Raw genomic sequence first — 18,217 nt, forward strand, 5'->3', positions numbered from 1 at the left:
AAAGCAACGTGTTCTCCGTGGCTCGGCAACTGCATGTCGTCCACTGACAACGGCGGCGCGGCCACTCTGGTCTTGCGCACTCTGCAGGGAGCTGCCAAGGAAGGCACCTCTCCTCCAGCTGCTCGGCCACGGTGCGCCTGCACGGCTTAGAGCTTGCCACACATCTGCCCTCGCTGTTGGACAGGTAGCAGAAGGCAAGGCGCGCGTTTTTCTGCATTTTTTTCGGCGAGGACAAGCGGTTGATATGCTTGTAAGTGTAGCATATGAAGCAAGAATCGAATGAGGCATTCGTAGACAGGTGCTAAATTCGCAGTATGGCCGCAGGTGACGATCTTATGACGGGTGTGCAGCCACAACAGGTTGGCAGCAAAGTGAGTATCGCTAACTGAAAGCTCTCTGCTGTATCCCCAGTGGCGCAATTGGTTAGCGCACGGTACTTATAAGGCAGTAGCCGTGAGCAATGCCGGGGTTGTGAGTTCGAGCCTCACCTGGGGCATACTTTTATTTCGTAGCAGCTGACTCTGAAAGCATCGGGACGCGAGAGTTGAGATGTATCACCTGCTTGCGAAACATAAGTGTGCGTGCATTATAGTCACCGATCGCGTGTTCCTCGGTAGTATAGTGGTTAGTATCCCCGCCTGTCACGCGGGAGACCGGGGTTCGATTCCCCGCCGGGGAGGTGCGATTTTTATATCGCGAAAGTTGCACGCGTGGCCCGAAAGGACATTAACGTTGCGATCAAGGAATGTAGTTACTGCAAAATCGTAAGAAAGTCTGCGTCTTAGGAAGTGTTTCTCGCATTCTTCACACGACGTCGTCGTTTCACGACTTACAGGGGTTGCTGTTGACGCTGAACCAGCTCACCCCAGGCTTAATGATCGAGCTCGAGGCACCCAAGAAAAAGAATAATTTTAGCAGAGCGTGGTTTCGATCCACGGACCTCTGGGTTATGGGCCCAGCACGCTTCCACTGCGCCACTCTGCTGCGTGGAGCCGTCCGCGCTCTTCGGTGCGTGACATGGGACACTTGGAAAGCGTTGTCTGCGTCGGTTTCCCGCGCCTACCGTTTAATTAAGTGCGTAACATCTCTCAGCTTGACTTGTCTCGACTTTGCTCGACTGACGCTACGCTGACGCTTGCACGAAGCGATATTTACCGCAATCGTCTCGAGATGCAGCTGCGAGATGCTCAGGATTAACATTGCACTCCACGAAGGTGGAGACATTCGAATCCACTGCCTAGCTACGCGCCCGCAACTAACAAAATGCCGACCCTGCCAGGATTCGAACCTGGAATCTTCTGATCCGTAGTCAGACGCGTTATCCGTTGCGCCACAGGGCCACTGTTTGCGTTTTCTACCACGAGGCGGGTGCACATCGCAAAGCAACGTGTTCTCCGTGGCTCGGCAACTGCATGTCGTCCACTGACAACGGCGGCGCGGCCACTCTGGTCTTGCGCACTCTGCAGGGAGCTGCCAAGGAAGGCACCTCTCCTCCAGCTGCTCGGCCACGGTGCGCCTGCACGGCTTAGAGCTTGCCACACATCTGCCCTCGCTGTTGGACAGGTAGCAGAAGGCAAGGCGCGCGTTTTTCTGCATTTTTTTCGGCGAGGACAAGCGGTTGATATGCTTGTAAGTGTAGCATATGAAGCAAGAATCGAATGAGGCATTCGTAGACAGGTGCTAAATTCGCAGTATGGCCGCAGGTGACGATCTTATGACGGGTGTGCAGCCACAACAGGTTGGCAGCAAAGTGAGTATCGCTAACTGAAAGCTCTCTGCTGTATCCCCAGTGGCGCAATTGGTTAGCGCACGGTACTTATAAGGCAGTAGCCGTGAGCAATGCCGGGGTTGTGAGTTCGAGCCTCACCTGGGGCATACTTTTATTTCGTAGCAGCTGACTCTGAAAGCATCGGGACGCGAGAGTTGAGATGTATCACCTGCTTGAGAAACATAAGTGTGCGTGCATTATAGTCACCGATCGCGTGTTCCTCGGTAGTATAGTGGTTAGTATCCCCGCCTGTCACGCGGGAGACCGGGGTTCGATTCCCCGCCGGGGAGGTGCGATTTTTATATCGCGAAAGTTGCACGCGTGGCCCGAAAGGACATTAACGTTGCGATCAAGGAATGTAGTTACTGCAAAATCGTAAGAAAGTCTGCGTCTTAGGAAGTGTTTCTCGCATTCTTCACACGACGTCGTCGTTTCACGACTTACAGGGGTTGCTGTTGACGCTGAACCAGCTCACCCCAGGCTTAATGATCGAGCTCGAGGCACCCAAGAAAAAGAATAATTTTAGCAGAGCGTGGTTTCGATCCACGGACCTCTGGGTTATGGGCCCAGCACGCTTCCACTGCGCCACTCTGCTGCGTGGAGCCGTCCGCGCTCTTCGGTGCGTGACATGGGACACTTGGAAAGCGTTGTCTGCGTCGGTTTCCCGCGCCTACCGTTTAATTAAGTGCGTAACATCTCTCAGCTTGACTTGTCTCGACTTTGCTCGACTGACGCTACGCTGACGCTTGCACGAAGCGATATTTACCGCAATCGTCTCGAGATGCAGCTGCGAGATGCTCAGGATTAACATTGCACTCCACGAAGGTGGAGACATTCGAATCCACTGCCTAGCTACGCACCCGCAACTAACAAAATGCCGACCCTGCCAGGATTCGAACCTGGAATCTTCTGATCCGTAGTCAGACGCGTTATCCGTTGCGCCACAGGGCCACTGTTTGCGTTTTCTACCACGAGGCGGGTGCACATCGCAAAGCAACGTGTTCTCCGTGGCTCGGCAACTGCATGTCGTCCACTGACAACGGCGGCGCGGCCACTCTGGTCTTGCGCACTCTGCAGGGAGCTGCCAAGGAAGGCACCTCTCCTCCAGCTGCTCGGCCACGGTGCGCCTGCACGGCTTAGAGCTTGCCACACATCTGCCCTCGCTGTTGGACAGGTAGCAGAAGGCAAGGCGCGCGTTTTTCTGCATTTTTTTCGGCGAGGACAAGCGGTTGATATGCTTGTAAGTGTAGCATATGAAGCAAGAATCGAATGAGGCATTCGTAGACAGGTGCTAAATTCGCAGTATGGCCGCAGGTGACGATCTTATGACGGGTGTGCAGCCACAACAGGTTGGCAGCAAAGTGAGTATCGCTAACTGAAAGCTCTCTGCTGTATCCCCAGTGGCGCAATTGGTTAGCGCACGGTACTTATAAGGCAGTAGCCGTGAGCAATGCCGGGGTTGTGAGTTCGAGCCTCACCTGGGGCATACTTTTATTTCGTAGCAGCTGACTCTGAAAGCATCGGGACGCGAGAGTTGAGATGTATCACCTGCTTGCGAAACATAAGTGTGCGTGCATTATAGTCACCGATCGCGTGTTCCTCGGTAGTATAGTGGTTAGTATCCCCGCCTGTCACGCGGGAGACCGGGGTTCGATTCCCCGCCGGGGAGGTGCGATTTTTATATCGCGAAAGTTGCACGCGTGGCCCGAAAGGACATTAACGTTGCGATCAAGGAATGTAGTTACTGCAAAATCGTAAGAAAGTCTGCGTCTTAGGAAGTGTTTCTCGCATTCTTCACACGACGTCGTCGTTTCACGACTTACAGGGGTTGCTGTTGACGCTGAACCAGCTCACCCCAGGCTTAATGATCGAGCTCGAGGCACCCAAGAAAAAGAATAATTTTAGCAGAGCGTGGTTTCGATCCACGGACCTCTGGGTTATGGGCCCAGCACGCTTCCACTGCGCCACTCTGCTGCGTGGAGCCGTCCGCGCTCTTCGGTGCGTGACATGGGACACTTGGAAAGCGTTGTCTGCGTCGGTTTCCCGCGCCTACCGTTTAATTAAGTGCGTAACATCTCTCAGCTTGACTTGTCTCGACTTTGCTCGACTGACGCTACGCTGACGCTTGCACGAAGCGATATTTACCGCAATCGTCTCGAGATGCAGCTGCGAGATGCTCAGGATTAACATTGCACTCCACGAAGGTGGAGACATTCGAATCCACTGCCTAGCTACGCGCCCGCAACTAACAAAATGCCGACCCTGCCAGGATTCGAACCTGGAATCTTCTGATCCGTAGTCAGACGCGTTATCCGTTGCGCCACTTTTTTTTTTTTTTTTTTTTTTTACCTTCTGATCTGGAGTCAGACGCGCTACCGTTTTTTTTTGTATTTATTTATGTAGTTATTTATTTATTTATTTATTTATTTTTTATTTTATTTTTTTTTTTTTTTTTTTTTGTGGTGGTATATCTCAGGATCACTACCTCTCAACCTCGTCTTCACTTAGTATTGGCATGAATGTTTCCGTGTCGTTCTGTATTCGTCGATGTTTCAGTTTCCTGAAGGCTTCATTCAAAGTTGTCATCTCTTAGCGTTGAGAGTATGTTCGCCGAGATTGTCGCCGTGCTGTTTTCTTGCAGTTATTCAGTAAAGTAACTGGGTACTATGGCGTGTTCCTTGAGTTGGTGGAGACAAAAACAACAAGATCATAGATTGCTCCTTCAGCATCGTATATAATTAATAGAGATATTGTTCCTTATAGAGGAAAGATGGGTATCTAGAAAGAAAATACTGCCTCGTCTGTTTTAAACTTCGTCAAATGAAACTATACTTGTCTGCTGGGTAACGTAAGAAAAACAGAAATAAATACTGGTGCCACAAGGTTTGCATCCTGTTGCATGCTGCTTCTCTGTGACCTTAGGTGCACAGGTGCACGCATTGTACCACTTAAGAAACAATTGAGCCCTGAGAACCGACAAACAGATACCCTGATAATAGAAGAAAGAATAAAAGCAATAATCGTACCCATTGGTTCGCACACTTAAAGCTTCCCATCATTCAAAGCAACGGTGAGAAAATTCTGAAATTTTTCTTTATACTTTCGTAATCGTTTGATCGCGTAATATTCGGCAATAAGATACATATGAAAATCAGAAAGTGTAGGCGTTTTAGTCGTCAGTATATAAAATAGGTACTGTCCAATTAACCAGGTATAGCTATTATTTTTAGATTTCGGAAATAATTGCCAGTCCGGGTGGAATATATCCTGCAGTTGTATTGCGGATGGCGTCGTTCTATTAATAAGAGCCAGTTTCATTCTCGTCCATTTCCAGATTTGCGTCTGATCTCTGCAGTATAATATGTGGTGCAATGTTTCCACATGCCCACATGTGTCGCAAGTCGGTGTAGGCCGTAAGTGGATCTTACACAATTTCTCCCCCGTGGGCATCACCTCGTTCACAACATCATACCACACGGAACGAACTTGGGAACGAAGAAGAGGAGTGCTGATATTCATCCAAATTTGTCGCCAGTTCTTGCCAGGATACTTCATTTCTATAGAGTTATTCTGTTGCCGATTCGTAAATACACTGTAGACAGCCGCAGCAGTGAATGGTTGCAGGTGTTGATGCACATAGCTGAACTCCACGTAATAACGGCGAATATGAACGAGCTCGGGATGGATATGTCCAACATTTATCGGTGGCGTCATATCCGGTGGTCGTAACTGCTGGAATAGACGCGCTGTAAGACCTGTCTGACGACATCGTAAGATCCTTGATGTTCGAGCTAGAAAAATCGCTGAGCACTGTAATTCAACATCTTTAAGGGCTAGACCACCTTTATACCGAGGTAAAGCGGTAGCCTTGAAAGCGACTTTAAAAATATTACCTCGCCAAATGTACCAGCCTGCAAGGGCTAAAATTCTGTTAGCAATATCAGTAGGAATAGGGAGAACAGCGGCAACATGGTAAATCTTGCTGAGAACATAATAATTGACGAAATGTGCTCTCTGAATCCTGTCTAAGGACCGCATATTGTGCTCTCGAATCAAAGCTCGAAGGACGTTGAGCTTCTGTTCCCAATTCACTCTTACCATTTCCCGTGGATTCGGAGTGAGAATCAAACCAAGGTGCTTGAGCTGGTTGGTTGCCTCTAACCAAACGGTGTTCGCGAAGCGAGCCTGCGGACCTAAATGCAAGACTTTGGATTTCCGTTCGTTAAGGCGTGCACCGCAGGCGCTGGCATACCGGTGGACAAGCCGCCGCACGGAAGCGAACTCTTCGTCGTTATTGATAAGGACGCTGATATCGTCCGCATAGGCATGACAGACGGTCTTTGTATTCAGCGTTTGAAGACCCGGTAAGGTGACGCAAAACGTCTTCAGTAGCGGCTCGATAGCAATGGCGAAAAGAGTCGTAGAAAGCGGGCACCCTTGTCGCAAACCTTGTTGAATGGGCACAGGGGCTGTTAACTGGCCGTTGAATTTGACGCGGGAAGTCGTATTGCAGATACAATTCCTTATGATCTGTACGAAATGCTGGTTGAAACCCAGTTTATCCAGCGTTCGGAACAGAAATCCATGGTTGGTCCTATCAAATGCCTTGTCGAAGTCAAAAAAGACTATTGCCAACGTGGTCTTGCAAATCCAAGTCAAATAGGCAATATCTCGGTATTCGCACAGGGCGTCTATCATTGATCGACCAGGAACCACGTTCATGTGGTATGAACCAAGCACTTTACTGAGGACTGGCTTAAGTCTGGCATTCAGAATTCTAGTAAAGATTTTGAAATCTGCATTGAGTAGGGTGATTGGTCGTAAGTTATTGAGTGAAGTCCCTTGTGACGGTTTGGAGACTAAGACTATCAGGCCCTCAGTGAACTGCGATGGAAAAGCAGTATTCGTTAACAATTCATTATACATGATAGTCAGTTCGTCGCCGAAAACATCCCAATACCGAAGATAAAATTCGACCGGCAAACCGTCTGATCCTGCAGCTTTTCCTTTCGCCGCAGACGTAATGATTGACTTCACTTCGAAGTTAGTTATGTTGGCCAGGAGCTGTGCGTGGTCGTCCGGGTCCACCGATGCTGTAATGTTAGACAAAAAATCCTCTCCTGCCTCTACGTCTGTGTCAGGTAGGGAGTAAAGTTGCCTGAAATGATTCCGAATAAAAATCTTAAGCTCGCCCTGCTCATCATAAACACGACCATCGTCATCTGTCAGTTGAGTAATGATTTTTTGTCTTCCTCTTTTAGTTTCCCGTATGACGTGGTACAAGGACGCTGACTCATTAAAGGTGTCATCGAAAGCGCGGGCCCTGACTTGGGCTCCTGCCAGAGACTCACGAACCAATGCGGTGATTTTGGCTTTGGTACGTTTAATGCGAAGGAGATTGCCAGGCAGTGCAGAGGAATCGTTATACAACTGGCGGAGAGCGGTAAAATAAAATTCCAACGTCTGTTTCTTCCAGTACGCCTTGGCCCTGGCAAACTGACAAATACATTTCTTTATGCGTGGTTTTACTAGCTCCGTCCACCAACGAACACGCTCCCTATATCTTTGTCGTCGCTGGAGGCACCATTGCCACGTTGCAATAAGATCCTTCTTCAGGTCGCCGTCGTCCAACAGTGCGACGTTCAGTTGCCATACGCCTCGACCCAAAAAGGTTTTCTGCGAGACGTGCCTAAGCGTAATGTGATACGCACAGTGGTCGCTAAAATTAACAGGCCATATTTCACAATCCCTGGCAGCGCTTAAAATGTCTGTAGATACATAAAACCTATCCAGACGACTAGCGGAGGCAGTGGTAACATAAGTATATCCGGTCACCTGCGGGCGAAGTGAGCACCAGGTATCTTGTAAGTTCAGCCCATCAATTAAATCTCGCAACTCCAGACAAAAATTAAAATTCGGACACTGGTCTTCTCTGCGTACAACACAGTTAAAATCGCCGCCCAATAAAATCTTCGAACAACCACAGGATAATAATGGCACAATTTCATCGCGATAAAAAACACTCCTATCCCTTCGGCCTGTAGATCCAGTCGGGGCATAGACGTTGATCAGAAGCAAATCTTCGAATCGTACGACAATCCCTCTTCCCGTTTCTAAAATCGCTCGAGGTCTACAAGTGATGCCCGCTTTGTACAAAATTGCAGTCCCTGCCTCATCGCCGATATTGATGATGGCCTCATAGCCTGTGACATTCCCGACCTTGGGTGTGACGACTTCTTGTAGGAAAACGATATCTATATCGGCGGCATACAGATAGTCAGTCAAACATTTTAATTTTACATCAGACGTTATTCGATGTATATTAGCAGTTGCAATTTTGTAATCCCGCATAAGAAGGGGTGGTGCCATGTTATTGCGTATCGTCAGCCCAGGAAGGCTGCCTGCTCGACCCCGGCGAGTGAGCGGTATCCATAAATGCGTCGGGTCCAGAACTGTCGACATGCATCCCCATATCGGCCTCCTCTGAATGCTGCACGACCTGTACTTCATCGTCCGTGACGATTCTCTCACATTCATCCGTCCGGAACTGCTTGATAGTACGCTGCAGTTTCTGTTCGAGAGTACGAGTTTCCTCTTCACTCTGCTTACGGACTGATTTCTTTTGTCGTCCTTTCTTCTGAGGACGGGTGTCCTCGACTTGTTCGTTGTTGTCAGAATTCGCAGCGGTAGGGGTAGCTCCCGTGGGAGACAGTACTTTGCCGGAAACTGCGCTGACTGGAGAAGACACGTCAAGGGGATGGGAAACTCGCGGCTGGTCACCAGAGTCCGCAGGTGTAAGACTCTCCACAGATGGGAGCATCTGTTGATCGGGCAACCGCGGCGGAAGTTCCACACGGACCACGCCAGCATCGGAAGGGCGCGAATTTCCGGCCCCGTCGTTTGCATAGGTTTCCACGTCAGAAGCAACGGGCATTCGGCTCGGCGTAGCGTTGTTTACACCGGCGGCGGGCACGTCAGGCACAACCCCAGTCGCGTGCAGCTGTGGCGCGCTAACGACAGACGGACCGACAAGGCTCTCGGCATACGTCGGCTTATTGCCATCCAGCCCAGCTGCAAGGGCATCACGTTGTCGTAAAACACGACGCACTGGTTTAGCACGTGGACACGCGGCCTTCATATGGTCCGGAGAGCCACAAAGTACACATGTACGTGGTTGCCCCTCGTACATAACGAGTGCTCGGAAGCCTTGTACCACGACATTCGACGGGATATGCTTAGATAGGTCAATTCGCGCTACTCTGACACCATTATCCACATTGAAGTGTTTAAGGCCACTCCACTGCTCTTGGTGAATTTCTAATACGTTCCCATACTGGGACAGACATTGCCGAATACGTTCAAGGTCAATTTCAAATGGTAGGTTGAATATACGGACCGTGCGCAGGCCTAACCCAGCATGGTTAACAACAACTTTACAAATTTCACCAACAGAATTAACGAACTCGGCAGTACCCTTAGTTGAGTCCATTACACGTAAACAAGGCTCGTCATTAACAAGTTTCACGTAAACGGCATTCGCTAGAAAATCGTATGAAAATCCTAAAACTTCCTCGTCTTTAAGACCCAATCTGTCGAAGAAAAAATCGACTAATTCGTAGACATGTGGTCGGGCAAAACCAAACGGGAATTGGAAACGCAACGTGTAACGGCGTAACCGATCATCCATGGCAAAAGCCATGATGTACTCACAAGGCCCACAACTGCTGCAAGCGCCGCCAAACACGCGCGGAGCGAGCACTCCGGCACGTCCACACACGGCCGCTGCTGCGGCGGAACTGACCACAGGGCCACTGTTTGCGTTTTCTACCACGAGGCGGGTGCACATCGCAAAGCAACGTGTTCTCCGTGGCTCGGCAACTGCATGTCGTCCACTGACAACGGCGGCGCGGCCACTCTGGTCTTGCGCACTCTGCAGGGAGCTGCCAAGGAAGGCACCTCTCCTCCAGCTGCTCGGCCACGGTGCGCCTGCACGGCTTAGAACTTGCCACACATCTGCCCTCGCTGTTGGACAGGTAGCAGAAGGCAAGGCGCGCGTTTTCCTGCATTTTTTTCGGCGAGGACAAGCGGTTGATATGCTTGTAAGTGTAGCATATGAAGCAAGAATCGAATGAGGCATTCGTAGACAGGTGCTAAATTCGCAGTATGGCCGCAGGTGACGATCTTATGACGGGTGTGCAGCCACAACAGGTTGGCAGCAAAGTGAGTATCGCTAACTGAAAGCTCTCTGCTGTATCCCCAGTGGCGCAATTGGTTAGCGCACGGTACTTATAAGGCAGTAGCCGTGAGCAATGCCGGGGTTGTGAGTTCGAGCCTCACCTGGGGCATACTTTTATTTCGTAGCAGCTGACTCTGAAAGCATCGGGACGCGAGAGTTGAGATGTATCACCTGCTTGAGAAACATAAGTGTGCGTGCATTATAGTCACCGATCGCGTGTTCCTCGGTAGTATAGTGGTTAGTATCCCCGCCTGTCACGCGGGAGACCGGGGTTCGATTCCCCGCCGGGGAGGTGCGATTTTTATATCGCGAAAGTTGCACGCGTGGCCCGAAAGGACATTAACGTTGCGATCAAGGAATGTAGTTACTGCAAAATCGTAAGAAAGTCTGCGTCTTAGGAAGTGTTTCTCGCATTCTTCACACGACGTCGTCGTTTCACGACTTACAGGGGTTGCTGTTGACGCTGAACCAGCTCACCCCAGGCTTAATGATCGAGCTCGAGGCACCCAAGAAAAAGAATAATTTTAGCAGAGCGTGGTTTCGATCCACGGACCTCTGGGTTATGGGCCCAGCACGCTTCCACTGCGCCACTCTGCTGCGTGGAGCCGTCCGCGCTCTTCGGTGCGTGACATGGGACACTTGGAAAGCGTTGTCTGCGTCGGTTTCCCGCGCCTACCGTTTAATTAAGTGCGTAACATCTCTCAGCTTGACTTGTCTCGACTTTGCTCGACTGACGCTACGCTGACGCTTGCACGAAGCGATATTTACCGCAATCGTCTCGAGATGCAGCTGCGAGATGCTCAGGATTAACATTGCACTCCACGAAGGTGGAGACATTCGAATCCACTGCCTAGCTACGCGCCCGCAACTAACAAAATGCCGACCCTGCCAGGATTCGAACCTGGAATCTTCTGATCCGTAGTCAGACGCGTTATCCGTTGCGCCACAGGGCCACTGTTTGCGTTTTCTACCACGAGGCGGGTGCACATCGCAAAGCAACGTGTTCTCCGTGGCTCGGCAACTGCATGTCGTCCACTGACAACGGCGGCGCGGCCACTCTGGTCTTGCGCACTCTGCAGGGAGCTGCCAAGGAAGGCACCTCTCCTCCAGCTGCTCGGCCACGGTGCGCCTGCACGGCTTAGAGCTTGCCACACATCTGCCCTCGCTGTTGGACAGGTAGCAGAAGGCAAGGCGCGCGTTTTTCTGCATTTTTTTCGGCGAGGACAAGCGGTTGATATGCTTGTAAGTGTAGCATATGAAGCAAGAATCGAATGAGGCATTCGTAGACAGGTGCTAAATTCGCAGTATGGCCGCAGGTGACGATCTTATGACGGGTGTGCAGCCACAACAGGTTGGCAGCAAAGTGAGTATCGCTAACTGAAAGCTCTCTGCTGTAGCCCCAGTGGCGCAATTGGTTAGCGCACGGTACTTATAAGGCAGTAGCCGTGAGCAATGCCGGGGTTGTGAGTTCGAGCCTCACCTGGGGCATACTTTTATTTCGTAGCAGCTGACTCTGAAAGCATCGGGACGCGAGAGTTGAGATGTATCACCTGCTTGAGAAACATAAGTGTGCGTGCATTATAGTCACCGATCGCGTGTTCCTCGGTAGTATAGTGGTTAGTATCCCCGCCTGTCACGCGGGAGACCGGGGTTCGATTCCCCGCCGGGGAGGTGCGATTTTTATATCGCGAAAGTTGCACGCGTGGCCCGAAAGGACATTAACGTTGCGATCAAGGAATGTAGTTACTGCAAAATCGTAAGAAAGTCTGCGTCTTAGGAAGTGTTTCTCGCATTCTTCACACGACGTCGTCGTTTCACGACTTACAGGGGTTGCTGTTGACGCTGAACCAGCTCACCCCAGGCTTAATGATCGAGCTCGAGGCACCCAAGAAAAAGAATAATTTTAGCAGAGCGTGGTTTCGATCCACGGACCTCTGGGTTATGGGCCCAGCACGCTTCCACTGCGCCACTCTGCTGCGTGGAGCCGTCCGCGCTCTTCGGTGCGTGACATGGGACACTTGGAAAGCGTTGTCTGCGTCGGTTTCCCGCGCCTACCGTTTAACTAAGTGCGTAACATCTCTCAGCTTGACTTGTCTCGACTTTGCTCGACTGACGCTACGCTGACGCTTGCACGAAGCGATATTTACCGCAATCGTCTCGAGATGCAGCTGCGAGATGCTCAGGATTAACATTGCACTCCACGAAGGTGGAGACATTCGAATCCACTGCCTAGCTACGCGCCCGCAACTAACAAAATGCCGACCCTGCCAGGATTCGAACCTGGAATCTTCTGATCCGTAGTCAGACGCGTTACCCGTTGCGCCACAGGGCCACTGTTTGCGTTTTCTACCACGAGGCGGGTGCACATCGCAAAGCAACGTGTTCTCCGTGGCTCGGCAACTGCATGTCGTCCACTGACAACGGCGGCGCGGCCACTCTGGTCTTGCGCACTCTGCAGGGAGCTGCCAAGGAAGGCACCTCTCCTCCAGCTGCTCGGCCACGGTGCGCCTGCACGGCTTAGAGCTTGCCACACATCTGCCCTCGCTGTTGGACAGGTAGCAGAAGGCAAGGCGCGCGTTTTTCTGCATTTTTTTCGGCGAGGACAAGCGGTTGATATGCTTGTAAGTGTAGCATATGAAGCAAGAATCGAATGAGGCATTCGTAGACAGGTGCTAAATTCGCAGTATGGCCGCAGGTGACGATCTTATGACGGGTGTGCAGCCACAACAGGTTGGCAGCAAAGTGAGTATCGCTAACTGAAAGCTCTCTGCTGTATCCCCAGTGGCGCAATTGGTTAGCGCACGGTACTTATAAGGCAGTAGCCGTGAGCAATGCCGGGGTTGTGAGTTCGAGCCTCACCTGGGGCATACTTTTATTTCGTAGCAGCTGACTCTGAAAGCATCGGGACGCGAGAGTTGAGATGTATCACCTGCTTGAGAAACATAAGTGTGCGTGCATTATAGTCACCGATCGCGTGTTCCTCGGTAGTATAGTGGTTAGTATCCCCGCCTGTCACGCGGGAGACCGGGGTTCGATTCCCCGCCGGGGAGGTGCGATTTTTATATCGCGAAAGTTGCACGCGTGGCCCGAAAGGACATTAACGTTGCGATCAAGGAATGTAGTTACTGCAAAATCGTAAGAAAGTCTGCGTCTTAGGAAGTGTTTCTCGCATTCTTCACACGACGTCGTCGTTTCACGACTTACAGGGGTTGCTGTTGACGCTGAACCAGCTCACCCCAGGCTTAATGATCGAGCTCGAGGCACCCAAGAAAAAGAATAATTTTAGCAGAGCGTGGTTTCGATCCACGGACCTCTGGGTTATGGGCCCAGCACGCTTCCACTGCGCCACTCTGCTGCGTGGAGCCGTCCGCGCTCTTCGGTGCGTGACATGGGACACTTGGAAAGCGTTGTCTGCGTCGGTTTCCCGCGCCTACCGTTTAATTAAGTGCGTAACATCTCTCAGCTTGACTTGTCTCGACTTTGCTCGACTGACGCTACGCTGACGCTTGCACGAAGCGATATTTACCGCAATCGTCTCGAGATGCAGCTGCGAGATGCTCAGGATTAACATTGCACTCCACGAAGGTGGAGACATTCGAATCCACTGCCTAGCTACGCGCCCGCAACTAACAAAATGCCGACCCTGCCAGGATTCGAACCTGGAATCTTCTGATCCGTAGTCAGACGCGTTATCCGTTGCGCCACAGGGCCACTGTTTGCGTTTTCTACCACGAGGCGGGTGCACATCGCAAAGCAACGTGTTCTCCGTGGCTCGGCAACTGCATGTCGTCCACTGACAACGGCGGCGCGGCCACTCTGGTCTTGCGCACTCTGCAGGGAGCTGCCAAGGAAGGCACCTCTCCTCCAGCTGCTCGGCCACGGTGCGCCTGCACGGCTTAGAGCTTGCCACACATCTGCCCTCGCTGTTGGACAGGTAGCAGAAGGCAAGGCGCGCGTTTTTCTGCATTTTTTTCGGCGAGGACAAGCGGTTGATATGCTTGTAAGTGTAGCATATGAAGCAAGAATCGAATGAGGCATTCGTAGACAGGTGCTAAATTCGCAGTATGGCCGCAGGTGACGATCTTATGACGGGTGTGCAGCCACAACAGGTTGGCAGCAAAGTGAGTATCGCTAACTGAAAGCTCTCTGCTGTATCCCCAGTGGCGCAATTGGTTAGCGCACGGTACTTATAAGGCAGTAGCCGTGAGCAATGCCGGGGTTGTGAGTTCGAGCCTCACCTGGGGCATACTTTTATTTCGTAGCAGCTGACTCTGAAAGCATCGGGACGCGAGAGTTGAGATGTATCACCTGCTTGAGAAACATAAGTGTGCGTGCATTATAGTCACCGATCGCGTGTTCCTCGGTAGTATAGTGGTTAGTATCCCCGCCTGTCACGCGGGAGACCGGGGTTCGATTCCCCGCCGGGGAGGTGCGATTTTTATATCGCGAAAGTTGCACGCGTGGCCCGAAAGGACATTAACGTTGCGATCAAGGAATGTAGTTACTGCAAAATCGTAAGAAAGTCTGCGTCTTAGGAAGTGTTTCTCGCATTCTTCACACGACGTCGTCGTTTCACGACTTACAGGGGTTGCTGTTGACGCTGAACCAGCTCACCCCAGGCTTAATGATCGAGCTCGAGGCACCCAAGAAAAAGAATAATTTTAGCAGAGCGTGGTTTCGATCCACGGACCTCTGGGTTATGGGCCCAGCACGCTTCCACTGCGCCACTCTGCTGCGTGGAGCCGTCCGCGCTCTTCGGTGCGTGACATGGGACACTTGGAAAGCGTTGTCTGCGTCGGTTTCCCGCGCCTACCGTTTAATTAAGTGCGTAACATCTCTCAGCTTGACTTGTCTCGACTTTGCTCGACTGACGCTACGCTGACGCTTGCACGAAGCGATATTTACCGCAATCGTCTCGAGATGCAGCTGCGAGATGCTCAGGATTAACATTGCACTCCACGAAGGTGGAGACATTCGAATCCACTGCCTAGCTACGCGCCCGCAACTAACAAAATGCCGACCCTGCCAGGATTCGAACCTGGAATCTTCTGATCCGTAGTCAGACGCGTTATCCGTTGCGCCACAGGGCCACTGTTTGCGTTTTCTACCACGAGGCGGGTGCACATCGCAAAGCAACGTGTTCTCCGTGGCTCGGCAACTGCATGTCGTCCACTGACAACGGCGGCGCGGCCACTCTGGTCTTGCGCACTCTGCAGGGAGCTGCCAAGGAAGGCACCTCTCCTCCAGCTGCTCGGCCACGGTGCGCCTGCACGGCTTAGAACTTGCCACACATCTGCCCTCGCTGTTGGACAGGTAGCAGAAGGCAAGGCGCGCGTTTTCCTGCATTTTTTTCGGCGAGGACAAGCGGTTGATATGCTTGTAAGTGTAGCATATGAAGCAAGAATCGAATGAGGCATTCGTAGACAGGTGCTAAATTCGCAGTATGGCCGCAGGTGACGATCTTATGACGGGTGTGCAGCCACAACAGGTTGGCAGCAAAGTGAGTATCGCTAACTGAAAGCTCTCTGCTGTAGCCCCAGTGGCGCAATTGGTTAGCGCACGGTACTTATAAGGCAGTAGCCGTGAGCAATGCCGGGGTTGTGAGTTCGAGCCTCACCTGGGGCATACTTTTATTTCGTAGCAGCTGACTCTGAAAGCATCGGGACGCGAGAGTTGAGATGTATCACCTGCTTGAGAAACATAAGTGTGCGTGCATTATAGTCACCGATCGCGTGTTCCTCGGTAGTATAGTGGTTAGTATCCCCGCCTGTCACGCGGGAGACCGGGGTTCGATTCCCCGCCGGGGAGGTGCGATTTTTATATCGCGAAAGTTGCACGCGTGGCCCGAAAGGACATTAACGTTGCGATCAAGGAATGTAGTTACTGCAAAATCGTAAGAAAGTCTGCGTCTTAGGAAGTGTTTCTCGCATTCTTCACACGACGTCGTCGTTTCACGACTTACAGGGGTTGCTGTTGACGCTGAACCAGCTCACCCCAGGCTTAATGATCGAGCTCGAGGCACCCAAGAAAAAGAATAATTTTAGCAGAGCGTGGTTTCGATCCACGGACCTCTGGGTTATGGGCCCAGCACGCTTCCACTGCGCCACTCTGCTGCGTGGAGCCGTCCGCGCTCTTCGGTGCGTGACATGGGACACTTGGAAAGCGTTGTCTGCGTCGGTTTCCCGCGCCTACCGTTTAATTAAGTGCGTAACATCTCTCAGCTTGACTTGTCTCGACTTTGCTCGACTGACGCTACGCTGACGCTTGCACGAAGCGATATTTACCGCAATCGTCTCGAGATGCAGCTGCGAGATGCTCAGGATTAACATTGCACTCCACGAAGGTGGAGACATTCGAATCCACTGCCTAGCTACGCGCCCGCAACTAACAAAATGCCGACCCTGCCAGGATTCGAACCTGGAATCTTCTGATCCGTAGTCAGACGCGTTATCCGTTGCGCCACAGGGCCACTGTTTGCGTTTTCTACCACGAGGCGGGTGCACATCGCAAAGCAACGTGTTCTCCGTGGCTCGGCAACTGCATGTCGTCCACTGACAACGGCGGCGCGGCCACTCTGGTCTTGCGCACTCTGCAGGGAGCTGCCAAGGAAGGCACCTCTCCTCCAGCTGCTCGGCCACGGTGCGCCTGCACGGCTTAGAGCTTGCCACACATCTGCCCTCGCTGTTGGACAGGTAGCAGAAGGCAAGGCGCGCGTTTTTCTGCATTTTTTTCGGCGAGGACAAGCGGTTGATATGCTTGTAAGTGTAGCATATGAAGCAAGAATCGAATGAGGCATTCGTAGACAGGTGCTAAATTCGCAGTATGGCCGCAGGTGACGATCTTATGACGGGTGTGCAGCCACAACAGGTTGGCAGCAAAGTGAGTATCGCTAACTGAAAGCTCTCTGCTGTAGCCCCAGTGGCGCAATTGGTTAGCGCACGGTACTTATAAGGCAGTAGCCGTGAGCAATGCCGGGGTTGTGAGTTCGAGCCTCACCTGGGGCATACTTTTATTTCGTAGCAGCTGACTCTGAAAGCATCGGGACGCGAGAGTTGAGATGTATCACCTGCTTGAGAAACATAAGTGTGCGTGCATTATAGTCACCGATCGCGTGTTCCTCGGTAGTATAGTGGTTAGTATCCCCGCCTGTCACGCGGGAGACCGGGGTTCGATTCCCCGCCGGGGAGGTGCGATTTTTATATCGCGAAAGTTGCACGCGTGGCCCGAAAGGACATTAACGTTGCGATCAAGGAATGTAGTTACTGCAAAATCGTAAGAAAGTCTGCGTCTTAGGAAGTGTTTCTCGCATTCTTCACACGACGTCGTCGTTTCACGACTTACAGGGGTTGCTGTTGACGCTGAACCAGCTCACCCCAGGCTTAATGATCGAGCTCGAGGCACCCAAGAAAAAGAATAATTTTAGCAGAGCGTGGTTTCGATCCACGGACCTCTGGGTTATGGGCCCAGCACGCTTCCACTGCGCCACTCTGCTGCGTGGAGCCGTCCGCGCTCTTCGGTGCGTGACATGGGACACTTGGAAAGCGTTGTCTGCGTCGGTTTCCCGCGCCTACCGTTTAACTAAGTGCGTAACATCTCTCAGCTTGACTTGTCTCGACTTTGCTCGACTGACGCTACGCTGACGCTTGCACGAAGCGATATTTACCGCAATCGTCTCGAGATGCAGCTGCGAGATGCTCAGGATTAACATTGCACTCCACGAAGGTGGAGACATTCGAATCCACTGCCTAGCTACGCGCCCGCAACTAACAAAATGCCGACCCTGCCAGGATTCGAACCTGGAATCTTCTGATCCGTAGTCAGACGCGTTACCCGTTGCGCCACAGGGCCACTGTTTGCGTTTTCTACCACGAGGCGGGTGCACATCGCAAAGCAACGTGTTCTCCGTGGCTCGGCAACTGCATGTCGTCCACTGACAACGGCGGCGCGGCCACTCTGGTCTTGCGCACTCTGCAGGGAGCTGCCAAGGAAGGCACCTCTCCTCCAGCTGCTCGGCCACGGTGCGCCTGCACGGCTTAGAGCTTGCCACACATCTGCCCTCGCTGTTGGACAGGTAGCAGAAGGCAAGGCGCGCGTTTTTCTGCATTTTTTTCGGCGAGGACAAGCGGTTGATATGCTTGTAAGTGTAGCATATGAAGCAAGAATCGAATGAGGCATTCGTAGACAGGTGCTAAATTCGCAGTATGGCCGCAGGT

The 18,217-nt window shown here is 51.8% G+C and overlaps 35 non-coding genes across 35 annotated transcripts; 18 read left to right on the forward strand and 17 right to left on the reverse strand.

Annotated features, from left to right (window-relative positions):
* The first annotated feature begins 404 nt into the window (after nt 1-404).
* On the forward strand, nt 405-496 carry Trnai-uau (transfer RNA isoleucine (anticodon UAU)). Its single transcript is given in 2 exon segments — nt 405-442; nt 461-496. It is a non-coding gene; the product is annotated as a tRNA-Ile (tRNA).
* Nucleotides 497-607: 111 nt separating this feature from the next.
* Trnad-guc (transfer RNA aspartic acid (anticodon GUC)) lies at nt 608-679 on the forward strand. Its single transcript has one exon. It is a non-coding gene; the product is annotated as a tRNA-Asp (tRNA).
* Nucleotides 680-912: 233 nt separating this feature from the next.
* Trnam-cau (transfer RNA methionine (anticodon CAU)) lies at nt 913-984 on the reverse strand. Its single transcript has one exon. It is a non-coding gene; the product is annotated as a tRNA-Met (tRNA).
* A 283-nt stretch (nt 985-1,267) lies between these two features.
* Nucleotides 1,268-1,340, reverse strand: Trnar-acg (transfer RNA arginine (anticodon ACG)). Its single transcript has one exon. It is a non-coding gene; the product is annotated as a tRNA-Arg (tRNA).
* Nucleotides 1,341-1,783: 443 nt separating this feature from the next.
* On the forward strand, nt 1,784-1,875 carry Trnai-uau (transfer RNA isoleucine (anticodon UAU)). The gene is given in 2 exon segments: nt 1,784-1,821; nt 1,840-1,875. It is a non-coding gene; the product is annotated as a tRNA-Ile (tRNA).
* Nucleotides 1,876-1,986: 111 nt separating this feature from the next.
* Nucleotides 1,987-2,058, forward strand: Trnad-guc (transfer RNA aspartic acid (anticodon GUC)). The gene has a single exon. It is a non-coding gene; the product is annotated as a tRNA-Asp (tRNA).
* A 233-nt stretch (nt 2,059-2,291) lies between these two features.
* Trnam-cau (transfer RNA methionine (anticodon CAU)) lies at nt 2,292-2,363 on the reverse strand. The gene has a single exon. It is a non-coding gene; the product is annotated as a tRNA-Met (tRNA).
* A 283-nt stretch (nt 2,364-2,646) lies between these two features.
* Trnar-acg (transfer RNA arginine (anticodon ACG)) lies at nt 2,647-2,719 on the reverse strand. Its single transcript has one exon. It is a non-coding gene; the product is annotated as a tRNA-Arg (tRNA).
* Nucleotides 2,720-3,162: 443 nt separating this feature from the next.
* Trnai-uau (transfer RNA isoleucine (anticodon UAU)) lies at nt 3,163-3,254 on the forward strand. The gene is given in 2 exon segments: nt 3,163-3,200; nt 3,219-3,254. It is a non-coding gene; the product is annotated as a tRNA-Ile (tRNA).
* Nucleotides 3,255-3,365: 111 nt separating this feature from the next.
* Nucleotides 3,366-3,437, forward strand: Trnad-guc (transfer RNA aspartic acid (anticodon GUC)). The gene has a single exon. It is a non-coding gene; the product is annotated as a tRNA-Asp (tRNA).
* Nucleotides 3,438-3,670: 233 nt separating this feature from the next.
* On the reverse strand, nt 3,671-3,742 carry Trnam-cau (transfer RNA methionine (anticodon CAU)). Its single transcript has one exon. It is a non-coding gene; the product is annotated as a tRNA-Met (tRNA).
* A 6,279-nt stretch (nt 3,743-10,021) lies between these two features.
* Nucleotides 10,022-10,113, forward strand: Trnai-uau (transfer RNA isoleucine (anticodon UAU)). The gene is given in 2 exon segments: nt 10,022-10,059; nt 10,078-10,113. It is a non-coding gene; the product is annotated as a tRNA-Ile (tRNA).
* A 111-nt stretch (nt 10,114-10,224) lies between these two features.
* Trnad-guc (transfer RNA aspartic acid (anticodon GUC)) lies at nt 10,225-10,296 on the forward strand. Its single transcript has one exon. It is a non-coding gene; the product is annotated as a tRNA-Asp (tRNA).
* Nucleotides 10,297-10,529: 233 nt separating this feature from the next.
* Trnam-cau (transfer RNA methionine (anticodon CAU)) lies at nt 10,530-10,601 on the reverse strand. Its single transcript has one exon. It is a non-coding gene; the product is annotated as a tRNA-Met (tRNA).
* A 283-nt stretch (nt 10,602-10,884) lies between these two features.
* Trnar-acg (transfer RNA arginine (anticodon ACG)) lies at nt 10,885-10,957 on the reverse strand. Its single transcript has one exon. It is a non-coding gene; the product is annotated as a tRNA-Arg (tRNA).
* A 443-nt stretch (nt 10,958-11,400) lies between these two features.
* On the forward strand, nt 11,401-11,492 carry Trnai-uau (transfer RNA isoleucine (anticodon UAU)). The gene is given in 2 exon segments: nt 11,401-11,438; nt 11,457-11,492. It is a non-coding gene; the product is annotated as a tRNA-Ile (tRNA).
* A 111-nt stretch (nt 11,493-11,603) lies between these two features.
* Nucleotides 11,604-11,675, forward strand: Trnad-guc (transfer RNA aspartic acid (anticodon GUC)). Its single transcript has one exon. It is a non-coding gene; the product is annotated as a tRNA-Asp (tRNA).
* A 233-nt stretch (nt 11,676-11,908) lies between these two features.
* Trnam-cau (transfer RNA methionine (anticodon CAU)) lies at nt 11,909-11,980 on the reverse strand. Its single transcript has one exon. It is a non-coding gene; the product is annotated as a tRNA-Met (tRNA).
* Nucleotides 11,981-12,263: 283 nt separating this feature from the next.
* Nucleotides 12,264-12,336, reverse strand: Trnar-acg (transfer RNA arginine (anticodon ACG)). Its single transcript has one exon. It is a non-coding gene; the product is annotated as a tRNA-Arg (tRNA).
* A 443-nt stretch (nt 12,337-12,779) lies between these two features.
* Trnai-uau (transfer RNA isoleucine (anticodon UAU)) lies at nt 12,780-12,871 on the forward strand. Its single transcript is given in 2 exon segments — nt 12,780-12,817; nt 12,836-12,871. It is a non-coding gene; the product is annotated as a tRNA-Ile (tRNA).
* Nucleotides 12,872-12,982: 111 nt separating this feature from the next.
* On the forward strand, nt 12,983-13,054 carry Trnad-guc (transfer RNA aspartic acid (anticodon GUC)). The gene has a single exon. It is a non-coding gene; the product is annotated as a tRNA-Asp (tRNA).
* Nucleotides 13,055-13,287: 233 nt separating this feature from the next.
* Nucleotides 13,288-13,359, reverse strand: Trnam-cau (transfer RNA methionine (anticodon CAU)). Its single transcript has one exon. It is a non-coding gene; the product is annotated as a tRNA-Met (tRNA).
* A 283-nt stretch (nt 13,360-13,642) lies between these two features.
* Nucleotides 13,643-13,715, reverse strand: Trnar-acg (transfer RNA arginine (anticodon ACG)). The gene has a single exon. It is a non-coding gene; the product is annotated as a tRNA-Arg (tRNA).
* Nucleotides 13,716-14,158: 443 nt separating this feature from the next.
* Nucleotides 14,159-14,250, forward strand: Trnai-uau (transfer RNA isoleucine (anticodon UAU)). The gene is given in 2 exon segments: nt 14,159-14,196; nt 14,215-14,250. It is a non-coding gene; the product is annotated as a tRNA-Ile (tRNA).
* A 111-nt stretch (nt 14,251-14,361) lies between these two features.
* Nucleotides 14,362-14,433, forward strand: Trnad-guc (transfer RNA aspartic acid (anticodon GUC)). The gene has a single exon. It is a non-coding gene; the product is annotated as a tRNA-Asp (tRNA).
* A 233-nt stretch (nt 14,434-14,666) lies between these two features.
* Trnam-cau (transfer RNA methionine (anticodon CAU)) lies at nt 14,667-14,738 on the reverse strand. The gene has a single exon. It is a non-coding gene; the product is annotated as a tRNA-Met (tRNA).
* Nucleotides 14,739-15,021: 283 nt separating this feature from the next.
* Trnar-acg (transfer RNA arginine (anticodon ACG)) lies at nt 15,022-15,094 on the reverse strand. Its single transcript has one exon. It is a non-coding gene; the product is annotated as a tRNA-Arg (tRNA).
* Nucleotides 15,095-15,537: 443 nt separating this feature from the next.
* Trnai-uau (transfer RNA isoleucine (anticodon UAU)) lies at nt 15,538-15,629 on the forward strand. The gene is given in 2 exon segments: nt 15,538-15,575; nt 15,594-15,629. It is a non-coding gene; the product is annotated as a tRNA-Ile (tRNA).
* A 111-nt stretch (nt 15,630-15,740) lies between these two features.
* Trnad-guc (transfer RNA aspartic acid (anticodon GUC)) lies at nt 15,741-15,812 on the forward strand. The gene has a single exon. It is a non-coding gene; the product is annotated as a tRNA-Asp (tRNA).
* Nucleotides 15,813-16,045: 233 nt separating this feature from the next.
* Nucleotides 16,046-16,117, reverse strand: Trnam-cau (transfer RNA methionine (anticodon CAU)). The gene has a single exon. It is a non-coding gene; the product is annotated as a tRNA-Met (tRNA).
* Nucleotides 16,118-16,400: 283 nt separating this feature from the next.
* On the reverse strand, nt 16,401-16,473 carry Trnar-acg (transfer RNA arginine (anticodon ACG)). The gene has a single exon. It is a non-coding gene; the product is annotated as a tRNA-Arg (tRNA).
* A 443-nt stretch (nt 16,474-16,916) lies between these two features.
* Trnai-uau (transfer RNA isoleucine (anticodon UAU)) lies at nt 16,917-17,008 on the forward strand. Its single transcript is given in 2 exon segments — nt 16,917-16,954; nt 16,973-17,008. It is a non-coding gene; the product is annotated as a tRNA-Ile (tRNA).
* Nucleotides 17,009-17,119: 111 nt separating this feature from the next.
* Nucleotides 17,120-17,191, forward strand: Trnad-guc (transfer RNA aspartic acid (anticodon GUC)). The gene has a single exon. It is a non-coding gene; the product is annotated as a tRNA-Asp (tRNA).
* A 233-nt stretch (nt 17,192-17,424) lies between these two features.
* Nucleotides 17,425-17,496, reverse strand: Trnam-cau (transfer RNA methionine (anticodon CAU)). The gene has a single exon. It is a non-coding gene; the product is annotated as a tRNA-Met (tRNA).
* A 283-nt stretch (nt 17,497-17,779) lies between these two features.
* Nucleotides 17,780-17,852, reverse strand: Trnar-acg (transfer RNA arginine (anticodon ACG)). The gene has a single exon. It is a non-coding gene; the product is annotated as a tRNA-Arg (tRNA).
* Nucleotides 17,853-18,217: the final 365 nt, after the last annotated feature.

The sequence above is a fragment of the Schistocerca nitens genome, chromosome 9 (genome assembly GCF_023898315.1).
Source record: "Schistocerca nitens isolate TAMUIC-IGC-003100 chromosome 9, iqSchNite1.1, whole genome shotgun sequence".
Classification (NCBI taxonomy): Eukaryota; Metazoa; Arthropoda; class Insecta; order Orthoptera; family Acrididae; genus Schistocerca; species Schistocerca nitens.